The sequence below is a fragment of the Macadamia integrifolia genome, unplaced genomic scaffold (assembly GCF_013358625.1).
Source record: "Macadamia integrifolia cultivar HAES 741 unplaced genomic scaffold, SCU_Mint_v3 scaffold3495, whole genome shotgun sequence".
NCBI classification, from domain to species: Eukaryota; Viridiplantae; Streptophyta; class Magnoliopsida; order Proteales; family Proteaceae; genus Macadamia; species Macadamia integrifolia.
This window is the reverse complement of record NW_024869551.1, coordinates 1-13,196: the sequence shown is the minus strand read 5'-3', so window position 1 is coordinate 13,196 and position 13,196 is coordinate 1. Positions and strand designations below refer to the sequence as shown.

General features: G+C 36.8%; 1 long non-coding RNA gene and 1 other non-coding gene across 2 annotated transcripts; both read right to left on the bottom strand.

Moving 5' to 3' along the window:
• Positions 1 to 5,435: 5,435 nt before the first annotated feature.
• Positions 5,436 to 5,556, bottom strand: LOC122068173. Its single transcript, XR_006137001.1, has one exon. It is a non-coding gene; the product is annotated as a U6atac minor spliceosomal RNA (small nuclear RNA).
• Positions 5,557 to 10,514: 4,958 nt separating this feature from the next.
• On the bottom strand, positions 10,515 to 12,341 carry LOC122068172. Its single transcript, XR_006137000.1, has 4 exons — positions 12,215 to 12,341; positions 11,966 to 12,061; positions 11,463 to 11,536; positions 10,515 to 10,648 (listed from the first exon to the last, which is right to left on the bottom strand). It is a non-coding gene; the product is annotated as an uncharacterized LOC122068172 (long non-coding RNA).
• Between the last annotated feature and the right edge of the window lie 855 nt (positions 12,342 to 13,196).

Below are 13,196 nucleotides of genomic sequence, written 5' to 3'. Positions count from 1 at the left end.
GCATTTTGTGTTTGGTTTTCCTTTCATTAATATCTTTTTAAATTGATCCGTATCTAAGTGGTTAGAGTGTTCGATTCAAACTATCAATAGTCTCTCTCTCTCTCTCTCTCTCTCTCTCTCTCTCTCTCTCTCTCTCTCTCTCTCTCTCGATATATATATATATAATACGATTAAAAAGTATGTACTTCCTATGTTTGGTGTACATTTTCAAAAAGACAAAAACTACCATCGACATCTATAAAAAAACACTTTCCAACGGACCAAGAAACCGCTCCAAATGAAAGAAAGTAATTATTAAGTATTAAAAATGATTAAAAAAAAAGGTGACACATAATAACCCACAAGAGGCATGGTTAGTCCTTCTCTAATCGTGGGGAAGAAAAAATAGGGAGATTTACTAAGGTAAATATGGAGAGAGAGAGAGACCGCTGCACCTAACTTCTTGGGGCCACCGCACGAAAGTTTCCATCTCGGACTGACCCGGTTCTGTATAAGCGGTATCACAGTGACCCTAGGAATTAGTCGGGCCAAAGATCCGGACACCCTGGGTATCAAAAAAAGAAAAAACAAAGAGAGAGAGAGAGAGAGAGAGAGAGATTAAGGAGGAGCAATAGCAAGTCTCTCCTTCCCCTCCCTTAAAATATCTATCCTCCCTTATGGTAGTAATGTTTTTCTCAATCCTTTTTCATCGATTTTAATAGATTTTTTGTATGAAATTCCTCAGTAATTATGCCATTACTTCTCTTTATTTATCTCATTTCAAATTTTGTATTGTCTCTATAATATACTATCCTTCCTTAAATCTCAATCTAACTAAGATGTATTAATTTAATTTTATATTATTACTTTTCCATATGAAAACTAATGGAAAAGGCTCATAAGTTTTGTTTCTTAACAAACCACAAAAGGCGTAGTTTTCCTTTTCCCTAATCGTAGGGGGGAAATTAGGGAGATTTACAAAGGTAAATATGGAGAGAGAGAATTATGGAGAGTGGGTAGGGAATGAATAATTATGGAGAGATTTACAAAGGTAAATATGGAGAGAGAGAGTTATGGAAAGTGGGGAGAGAGTGAATAATTATGGAAAGATTTACGAAGGTAAATATGGAGAGAGAGAGAGAGAGATTTAAGGAGGAGCAATAGCAAATCTCTCTCTCAACTCCTAAAATCTCTCCTTCCCGCCCTTAAAATATTTGTCCTTTATGGTAGTAACGTTCCTCTCCATCAATTGCCAGGAAAAAAAAGGTTTCTCTCAATGTCTTTCATTGATTTTAATAGTTTTTCCTGTATGAAATTCCTCACTAATTACGTCATTACTTCTCTTTATTTAACTCCTTTCAAATTTCAAATTTTGTATTATCTCTATAATACACTATCCTACCTTAGGTCACAATCACCAAGATATATTAATTTAATTTTATATTATTATTTTTCCACATGAAAACTAATAAAATATGCACATAAATTTTGTTTCTTAAATTATTATTATTATAACTATAAATGAATCTCATTGATGTCTATCCATTTTTCAGGGAGAAAATGAAAGGATTTGTAGAAGAGGGAATCCTAAATAGAGAAAACAGAAGGTTTTGCAGAGATAGAGCAAAGAAGAAAGATAACAACAGATTGAACGGAGACTAAAGGATGAAAGAGGGCCGGTGGAGAGGATTTGCCAAAAGGCTTTCTTGGGTAGCATTTAGTGTTATTAATGTTATTAAATTGTCCACTAATTCAATATTTGATTATCATTTGATTGTCAAATGTCTCTCTCCTTCCTTGGAGGAGATTCATTCACACATAGTCCTTGTCTATATATACTAGAGAGAAGATAAAAGAACAAACTACAATAGCCTAGAATTCTCAATTTTAGATTTCTCTACTCTTGAATCACTAGCCTAGCATTTCTCAATTACACAAAAGAGCTACAACAGTAGGGAAGTCAATTCTGATCCTGCATCAGTAGGCCCGACCAAACCCGACACATTTATGGCCTGACCTGGACCAACCCGATTAATAAACGTGTTGGGTTCAACGTTCACGGTGCAAGTAGCTAGCCCGTTGGGCGCCCAACCAAACTGACACATTTATATACCCGGTTTGAACTGACTCGTTGTAGCCCAACCCCCTTTAATACTATATAAAATTCTTATTTTGCCACTACTAGTAAAAAAAAAATTAAGCTTTCTTACGCTTTGCTTTGTAATAGTATTTGATTTAATTAAGCTTTATTTTGTAAGTTTTAAATATCATAATCTCTTCTTTTTCTTTGTAAGAATAATCATACTCTCATATCATTTCTCTTTTTTATTAAAGATTTGCCTCAAATATTTCTAGGCATTCAACCAACTTAAGAAAAGAATTTTAAGATTGGCACATTTTAGAGCCCGTTTAGACTTAAATAGGTCCTTAGCCCAGTTAAAGCCCATTTAAGGAAGCCCAAGTAAAACTCGACACCAATCAGCCCAATTATAAACCATACCATGGCCCGCAAAACTAGGCCTATTTACTCAAACGGTCACGGTGCAAGGCTTCCAAGTGATCAAACTCGATTAAGCCCGACTGAGATCAGCCCGGCTCGGCCCGACCAGTTGACACCCCTATACTACAGCAGCACAAAATTTCTCAATTTCAGCTTCTTAGGCAATAAGTTATGTTTTCTAACTACAATGAATCTGAATCACTATTTTTTTTTTTTCTTTTAAGAACATTATAGAATGACTCTACTAATGTGAAATCTTTTGTTTGTTGCTCTAGATAGTATCATCTCTTTGTGTACCCAGTGTATTCTACGAAGTTAGTTCTATCCAGAGACAGCAGTGTACACTTGCTTCTCAAAAGTACTAATTTGTTGCTTTAAAGTAAATAGACTTATAGTTAGTTCCAAATTATTTTGAATAAATATTATTCATTTCTTATCTATTTTCAATGAATCCCAGTGTAGAGGAAACAAAAATGGAGCAATTTTGCAATGATTTGTAGGTTTATAGGGTCTCACTGTAACTAGTTGCTTGATACTTTACAATTTGAACTTATTTCTAACAAATTTAGAAGGCATTCGCTAAGGCTTTTTTGCTCCCCCCGCCCCTTTTGGGTACACAAATATAATGTCTAATTATAGAGATGAAGGTAGAATAACTTGATACCTTTCGACTAAACATATGTATCCAATAGTTGAATGGGTCCTTCTTACGAAATTACCAACGAGCTCAAGCATTATCTTAAAAATCTAATCCATACAAATCATGTAATTTTACCTTATTTATTCAATTAGAATATACCATACATTGCTATTTGCTACATAACAAAATCCCATATGTGCATTGCACGTGCACGTGCAATATTGTCCTTGAGGGCTAGGACCTGTTTCCAGTAACCATGCAGCACAAAGGCAGCGTTTGTGCGCGCATATGGGTGTGAATGCCTTTATATTCCAAGGCTTCATACGCACAAGCCAAGCTCAAGATTGGAGCTGAAACTTCTACCCTATACAACCCTGATTGCTAGAGCGATGAGATCTCTCATAACCTATCATAGGAATGCAATCTTACACAAGATTCTTGAATATACTCACAATATACTTAAAAGCGCAAATTAGGAGATTTACCTTACGTACAGATTTTCTTATGCGAAAATCCAGTATATGCATGCATATAGCTAGGTAGGCAACTAGACCACTAAGGAAATATCTAACAATGTGAGGTCTGAGTTGCCACTTGAACTGTTGGAGACCCAAAGTAGCTTGAATCATTATGTGAAAATCTGATTCTAATTTCGGATGCAAAAGATTGTGGTGCTTGGCTAGATTATTTTATTTTTATTTTATTTTTAACCTTTTAAGATGACTACAATTGAAGTGGCAAATTTTTTGTATCTTATCAGAAAACCTGCATCAACATTCACATAAGAACCATGGGGGAAGATAAAGGGGCATGCATGCAAGAATATGATTTCAATACATCAGTATTAAGTCACAGTAGCTCTAAAAATCATACCTTGCCCCAAACTATAGATTTAATTCTGCCAAATGCATGGAAATATTAATATGCAACACAATACTAACATCTCTCATCTATTTCTTAATCAGGACTGCATTTTGGTGAATCCAAATCACTAATAGTAGATATAGTGGGAAAAGGGTGTTACAACATAATATGAGATGCGTAAAAAGTCCATGCTTCCTGCTGTTATCCACTTCCTTTCCTCCAAAAAAAAAAAAAAAGCGCTTCCAATTTATCTTCATTCTTGAAGAAAGAAGGTTTCTAGCTGTCCATGGCCCATTATAAGCTGACTTAACTAAAAAAACCTAACCATGTTCCGGTTGGCAACAATTTCCTTTCAATCTTCGTTGATACACTGACCATATTCTTTTTTTTTTTTTTGCAATTGAACTCATAGGTTTGTTTTGGGATTGTGAGGGTGCCAGAGTCATTCAGACTCAAGAGAATGTTTCTGACTTCTAATCAGGAGATGTGAGCACTCCTCGTGCCTCAATCACTTCAAGGACTTCTAATGTTCTTCGTAGAAATATAATGCAGGGATTTAAAAAGATGAAAATAAATGATTGTAATTTATAGACAAGGGAAAATGTATTACGTTGTTGTAATCTGTTGTCTCTGTTGATATTTAACATACCATAAACATGATCTATTGTATCTATTGATGTTCAATATACCAGAAACGTGATTTGTTATCTCTGTTGATATTAAACATACCAGAGATATGATTATTACACTATCAAATGAAGTACAGAATTTGAAAGAAGTACAACATTTCACAAAAAAAAAAAAAAAATGAAATGAAAGATAAACTTAATGTGTGAGTTTGTTTGATTTGTTGTTCATGCCTTCTTTCTTCCACCATTGTCCATTTAATAGTCTTTTTATTTGAAAGATCTTGCTCTTTTGGCAGTTTCGAAATTGCAAGGACCCATGTGTCATGTCCTTAGTGGGACAATTATTGGAATTATACTCACTTAATTGGTTATAACACCACTTAAGTCACGTGTTTATAACTTCTGTGGAACTAAACCACGTTTGTATGAATTATATTGACTAACAATCAGTTAAGTTGATCGAAAAGTCAAAATCAACTAGTTGACTATAAAAAGTTGCAATCAGTCAACTGATCAAAAAATGTCACAATCAATCATTAGTCCGTAGTTAGAAACGATCAACTCATAATAAAAGCTCCCCATTTTCGGTCAAGCTGACCAAAATTTACTTGGAAACAACTCATGTTGTTATGAATTCAGGACTTTTTCGTAAAACGACCAATCCTTTAATATAAGTTTCTTATCGCTGATTAATTAATTGCCTTGTGTACTAACCATGAATCGTCTGATTCATAGAATTTCCAACTATGATATCAACATTTCCTTATAGATATTTACTGTGATGTCATTAGAAAGGTAAAATAGGAGAGAAAAGGGAGAGGAAAAAAAAAAAAGGTGAAGATCCACTGAAATGGGTAGCCTTAACCAGATGTGTTAACAGGTAAGCCCGAAAGCTGTTCCCATCCCTGTCAGGGGAGATGCCAACCGTCTCTCCTTGAAAACACATTTAATTTTCAGCTAAGATGATATATATAAAATGGATTTGCCTCACTTGGAAGCCAATGTGGGATCTAACCATGGTTTTGGCCTTTGGGGACTATTTGGTTGAGAATTTTATGTAATAGGTTTGTCCCACTTGAAAAGGGATGGACTTATTGGAGAGTTCTGCACATGAGAAAACCCAAACTGATAGGGGTGTCTCACTGGGCTTGGTTTGGGCGAACCCATTAAATGTAGGTATGTGTTTATAAATGTGTCAAAGTATTGGGATAAGCCAAATCCCATTTCACTGCCAAGAAAAGTAGGTATGTAAACCAGATGATGTTGAGGCCAAAGCTGTACAAGAAGTATTGACCTGTCCTTCCTTACCGCTAAGAGGAGCTTTGTATATTTTAGTAGTAATAATGACCTTAGGATTTTGGGCGAATCCTTCTCCATGTGAGAAGAAAATTTGCTTCTTAAATGTTTATTCAGATGCTTTTTGAAAAACTTCCAAGCAAGATTTATACAGCAACTTTTGGAATGAAAACTCCACAAAAAAAAAAATAATCACATCATCCATAAAAATAAATAAATAAATAAATAAATAAAAACATATTTGAGCAATGTTCTAAAAATTGTACTGAACCAGACATGTAGTTGAACCAGTTGAATTTCTTTGTTTGATCCAACTGAGTTGAGAACCAGAGGGAACCATGCGAACCATCGAGTTTTCTAGCATATCGTTCAACCCAAACAAATGAACTATTGGGCTTGGGTTGAACCATGATGGATGGTATATATATGCAACTTTATTTGGATCTTTTTCCCCATTTTTTGGATGAGAAACTTGATTGATAAAATGAAAATTACTTTTGACTTCTCGTTTAGTGGACTACTAGCTAGTTATTAGGGGTTCAAATTATTTGCAGTGAGCATTGAGAGCATCTAGACACATGCTCCAAGGTGCTCTCAGCCACCTCATTGATGTTCACTGCACCGGTGCAACGGTTGCAAACGATTTTTACGCAATCGTTAGCCCATTTTTTTTTATGGTATTAAATACTTCTTTTTATCGAGATAATCACATTTTGAATTCTTTAAAAGCTTTCTTTATTTTCAATGGACTATAAATTTAGTAGTTTTAAATTTTGAAAACTTCAACTCTTTTCTAGAAAATTTAATTTAGATTTAATGAGATATAATCTGTAAGTGATTAATATCATGCAACCCATTAATCTGGAAAAGATACTAAACTTAAGATTATTAATTAGTTATGTTTAGATAACACAACACATGCATATATGTGAGGATCCGGCTCCTCTCCTGAGTGGTGATCGCCCAGGTAGCGCACATAGCTACCTGGGCGTTCGCCACGTGTCCAGGTGACGATCTAATGATGCCTAGCGTCTCTTTTTCCTTGCCTTTGTCAGTGTCTCGTTCTCCACACCTTGTTAGGCATCATTGAATCATCGCTGAACACATGGCGAACATCCAGATGACTTTGGGGCGACTTGAATGATCATCGCTACAGAAAAGAGTCGAATCTTTTATATGAACTATGCTTTCCAGATTTTCAATGGAGAATTTCAGTAGCTTTAGATTTTTTGAAAACTACTAACTCTTTTCTAGGAAATTGAATCTAGATTTAGAGCTTTCTAGCCTTCAATGGATACCAGCAGATAAAGGAAGCCCAGCCAGCTTTAGCTTTAGGGCTTTTTGAGTTTCCACGTTACCCTGACTTAGAGAAGGATTTCCACAAAGATTGAAACCTGACTTGAAAGGGGAGAACCAAACTGAAACCACTTTTTTACAAATGGACATGAGACTAATAAAGGCTATGTTTGGGAGATTCTAGTTTTTGAAATTTTTTTATTCTGGCTGGCCCAATTCTTTGGGTGGATATAATATTTCAATTTTAAATTCTTGATTCTAGCTCAATTCTGGAAATTCCAAAACTACGTTTGGAAGATACAAATGAGGATTTTTTTGCCACTCAGATTCTAGAATCATGTTTGTTTGGAAAAAAATTCCAAGGCAAAAGTTTTTCCATAGGTGAAGGATGCATCCTTGTATCTATCATTATAATTATAGAGAAAATAATACTATCAAATCATGCGTTCTCACGCCCAAACATAGGGGTGTCGAAATGACCACCTGGCCTTTGTTGGATGCCTCAATACCTAGGTCATGTGCTCTTGCGCCTAAACATAGGTATGCTAAAATGACCACCCTGGCCCCTGTTGAATGCCTCAACACACATGCAAGGGCCACACAACTAAATAGCTCTCTCTCTCTCTCTCTCTCTCTCTCTCTCTCTCTCTCTCTCTCTCTCTCTCTCTCATTGGATTGGATTGGTATTGGTCGAGATCAATTCCAATCCTTGGCCAATCCGATACCAAGCCACTTGTAAGGTATAAGGGTAAAATGGTCCAAAATATCAATTACAAATATATATATATATATATCTGTCCAATCCATTCCGATCGGTATCAAACACTGGTCCATAGTTTTAAAACATTGCCCCATGTATGCTAAAGGTCCAAAATATCCTTCATTATTCTAGAGTTTTATCCAAGACCACTAATGGTCATTGGTGAAGGGATTCCTCCTTCACAATCCCCTCTCCACTAATGACAATGTCAAATCCCCAGCAGTGAGAAGATTCTTCTTTTACCCATGGTGAAAGAGTACACTTCCCGCCACACTACCATCAATCCCATCTAATAAGAGCAGGGTCTAGGAAGTAAGTGTGTCGATATATAACCGAAATTGTTTACTGGAACTGAAACTGATCGGTATGACCGAACCAAACCACACCACAGGAATATGATCCGATTTTGGTTTCATAGGCCATAATCCTGGTTCGGTACGGTAGGATTCACACTAGTTGTAGGATTCATGTTAGCTATGATCTTCTAAGCCGGCAAGGCTTCTTTAACATTATACCTATATATAACAGTTGCAAAGACAGATTTTGAGATAATAACATGTTACAACTTACAACACATAGGTAAATTTATTGTTCTACTATTTCTCTCTCTTCCTCCCTCAACTCCCTACTCCCTCTCCAATATCTGGTCTATTAACCGGTTGTGAACTGATTGTGAACTGAATAACAAAAACCAATTGAAAACCGCTAAAATTGAAATCGGAAGAAAACGATTCTGATTTCAGCTTATTCTTATCCAATGCGGTTTTGGCTTCACCTTATCAAAATATGAATTGAACCAGAACCTGACCGAATAATTGAAACATCAAACCAGAACCTGACTGAAATTGAAACCGCATCGTTTGACACCCCTACAAGAAAGGGGTGTTTCATCAATCTTGTACAATAGGAAGTAAGAGTTTATAATGCCACATGAGTCCAATCACATGGTCAAGTTACTAGTGGTGAAGAGATTCTTCCTTCTCCACATTGAAGAAAATTTCTGGCTCAGGGAATGTTGAGAATATGAGGATTGGGCTCAAATCCAACTCTGAAAATTCTAGGCCAAATTCTAGAATTTGCACCTTGGAATTCAACCAATCTGTAATCTATAAGATATGGTTTGATCCTGAACTGAATTCATAATCATAAGTGAAAGAAACATATTCTATAAGTGATAATAATATATAAAAAGGAAGACGAACCCTAAAAGGTAATGTTGGCCAATGGGTGTACTAATAGAAACATTAATAGGAGTGAGATTTTCACCTCATGAGAGGTGGGCATGGTCATTTCGCCTCCCATTGTGTTTGGGTGTAGAGGTCATATTGCCTTTTAGGAAACCCTCTCCCTAAATAAATAAAAATAAATAAAAAAATGTGTGTGAAAGTTAAAAGAAGAAAATTAAAAATAAGAGAAATATTTATTGTCATTACAAAAATAAAAATTAAAAATTAAAAAACTGATATTGTCATGAATCATGATACCTACTCCACCATTTGGAAGGGTCAAATGGCCTACCATTGGATACATGAAACACTTTATGGATAAGTCATGTGTCAAATTTTAATGTGTACTTTAATCAAATACTTACTTATGTATAAATTATTGGTTCTTCGATTGATCGGATCTATCTTAATTTTCTAATGTTATGTTTAACCACTTGACAAACTCCATTTTAGACTATGATGCGGCAAGAAATCGTCCTAGGCCTTCTATACAAACGCACATAAGAATGAATAAAGAAAACACAAGAAAGCGAGCATGGGGGTACTCCGGCAGAGGACTCTCTGATGCCTAAGTCAGATTTCTCTGCAACAGTTATTCCAAGTAAAATGAAAAATTATTGATCCTTACAAAGGAGGCCTACTGGGTATTTATAGTTGTGGAGTGGCGGTTATGAAGAGTCTTATTTTGGTAGGATTTGTAGTCCGGAGATGGTATATGCTGTCTTTGGAGAGTGCACAGGTGGTAATGGTTCCCGTTATAGGGACCTTCCCGGTGGGGGAGATTCTCCTTCCTGTTGGGAAGGCAAGGAATCCTTGTAGAAGATATTTCCTAATTAGGATAGATCTATTCTTTGCTTGGAGCCCACATATTAGACTAGGAATGGGTTTACTTATGTGATAGGTTGTTTCCTACATTGCAGACTCTCCGAGAGACTATAGGTCTCTCGATCAATCAGTCGTTCACCTATGAAACTAATGATGTAGATTTGATGGTGGTTCATTGTCACACCCAGTTCTCACATAATCGAGCCAATGATCATGTTAACTCCGATTAACTCACAAATCTACTAGGATCAATAATGCGGTAATCACTATACAGCATACATCTACTAAACTAAGATAAGACCTTTACTTTTAGCAGAAGACCTGTTCATAATAATACCAGTAATTGTTTCCCAAATACTTGATACCCAAATTGAGTTATAACAGTTATATACATATAAGCCCGAAGGCATGATATATACACAAAAATATAACAATTTAAGAATCAAGTCATCAAAACGGTACATCAAAAGAATCAAAAAGAATAAATCTGGAGTCACTACTGCTATGCAGCACAATCCTCCCACGTGCAATCAGCACCGTGCTCAAACTCATCAGGGACCCACCAGTCCTTGGAGGAAAACTCAACAGTAAGATCCGATTCTTGATCTTCAGGCTGGTAACTTGCAAAATCACCTAAAAAGAATTGTGCATGTGGGATGAGCTCACTAGCCCAGAGTGGAAAAGAAGACCACACAGGAAGCCATAATACAACTGCACATATATGTTTGCAATTCATTTTAATCCTATCCACCTAAAAATATTACTAGGTCATAGGTTATGTGCTACTCACAACCACAGTGCGTGTATAGGCCTAGTACGAGCCACGAACCCCATCTCGCGATACGCCCATAAGGTTGTCTGAGAAGGCCCACCATTGGTACTGAAATTTAAATACAAGCCGACTCCCGGCAATTCAAATAATAGAAAGTAAATGGGTGACTCCACCTGAAATAAAAGTAGTATGATTGGCGACTGTCCTAGTGATCAGCCGTGCATACTTCTAACCGCTGCAGGAGTCCGACAACTACAACCTGATGCTTCCCTCCAATGGTAACCCAACACATAAACCCCTATTGGAAAGGGTCGTAGCACAAAGGGGTATATCATTCCTAGCCGCATGCCTCTATATGAGCATAGTACGATTACATGATGACACCACATCCCATTCCACGAGCCACCACGCACTCGTTTTTAAGCCGACTATAGAATCTAATCTAGCATACACATCATGTCCAAATGAGATTCCTCCATCACATACATCAAGACGTAATGAATATTCAAACATAAAACAAAGCATAGCATATTATGTAAATGTACATACAATGCGTGATATGATATACGTGATGTCTAGTCTACACACAAGTGACATGATGACATGGCTAGACTAACACATGTTAAGTGGTGCATAAACACTTCAAAATTAAATCGAAGTCCACTCCCCACTTACTTGTATAAGTACGCAGTGCTTGCACCCGGTACGTAGGAGATCCGATGTTTGGGTATGCGTATAACGAGTGTAACCTATTATAAACATAATGATTTATTATTTCACTATTTTGGGATCAAAATCATCATGATTGAACACTCAAATCAGGTTTAGAATCATAAATGGGGGTTGCCCATCTAATTTGGGCCCATTTTGGGCATTCTGGCCCGACAGGTGGGTCTGGGACTATGACAGGTGGGTCTGAGACCCACTAATTTCATATTCGTCGGTTAGGCCAGAGACTCAAAATTGAGTTCTGGGCACACAGGTGGGTCTAAGACCCGCCAGTGTGACACCCCCAGTCATAAAATGGGAATTTTACTGTCATCTTCTCATCTTCTCTCTAGCTTGGGAAAATCATTTGGGGTCAATCCGGTGACACCAATCCCTCATCTAAGGTCCACCACTCATACATCCACAACCTAAATTTAAGATCAAATCAAAAGAAAAATGGGGATTTTTACCTCTTTTCTCAAGAACACCAATGAAACCCCAATTTCACTCATTTAGCTCAAGAACTCTCAAAAACTCTAGATCTTCACCAACACTCCTTTCAAATCCTTCACAATCATTGTACACACCTTCCATTAGACCACAGATTCAATTACCCAAGTAGGATTAGCAAGATTCAAGTGGGTTTTTCCCCAAAAATCAAAAGAGGGTTTAAGAAAAAGGGTTTTCCTAAGAATCCTTGGAATATGTATAATACCCACCTCAAATCGAAGATCCCGGTGAGCTGATCATCATTTCGGCCTCAAAATGCTAAGAACAGGCTCTGATGAAACTCTATGGTCGATTCCCTTCTTCTTTCTTCTTCTTCTTCCTTTTCTTTTCTTATTTCTCTCTCTCTCTTCTTTACTTTCTCCCACCGACCAACTATCATTAATGAGGGAGAAAAGCAATAAATATCTCCTCTTTTTATACTTGGCCCCCCAAAATATCTTTTAGTCATAGGTGGGTGCCACAGTTGGATACCTCTTAGGTAGATATATCTCAGGTGAGTATCTCAGGTGGGTATATCTCAGGTGGATATATCAGGTGGGTATATCTTAGGTGGGTATATCAGCCCCCAACGTCTTACTTTCCAGTCAGCCCATTTGTTAGAATTCTACTTGGGCCTCAATGGAAACAAACTACCACACATAATTAAATTACGTAGGCACCCACAAATACTGGTATGTATCTTTACCTCTTGTACATGGCCTCGTGGTGCGTTGATGAGCACATTTATGTGTGAAATCTAGGGTAGTAAAACATGCATTTTACATATTTAGAATGGAGCTACCTTGGGTTTTATTCTCTTTTTGCAGGTTTCATATTTTCAAGGCCTTAAGGACTATCGGGCACTATATCTTCAATTTTACACGTAAAGAGGTCTTATTTCTTTCCATGGTTGTGAAGAGGACGAAATTTTGAGCAAGATGGACGTGTTCAATTAAAAGTACACATTCGTTTGGTCACCCGTACAAATGATTATTCTTTTTCGGGTCAAAAAAAGAATAATGGATCAGAACTGAACCGAGATGCAGAACCAGCCCATTTGCAATTGTCCCAGAGGTACAAGGAATACTCCAAATGCCAACAAGGATCGATGGACCACATCCTTAAGTGATTAAAGATTTGTTTTTGGTAACAACAACTACCTAGCTTAGTTGGTGAGCTATGGTGTACGAAATTCCCTTGCTCACCAAGAGG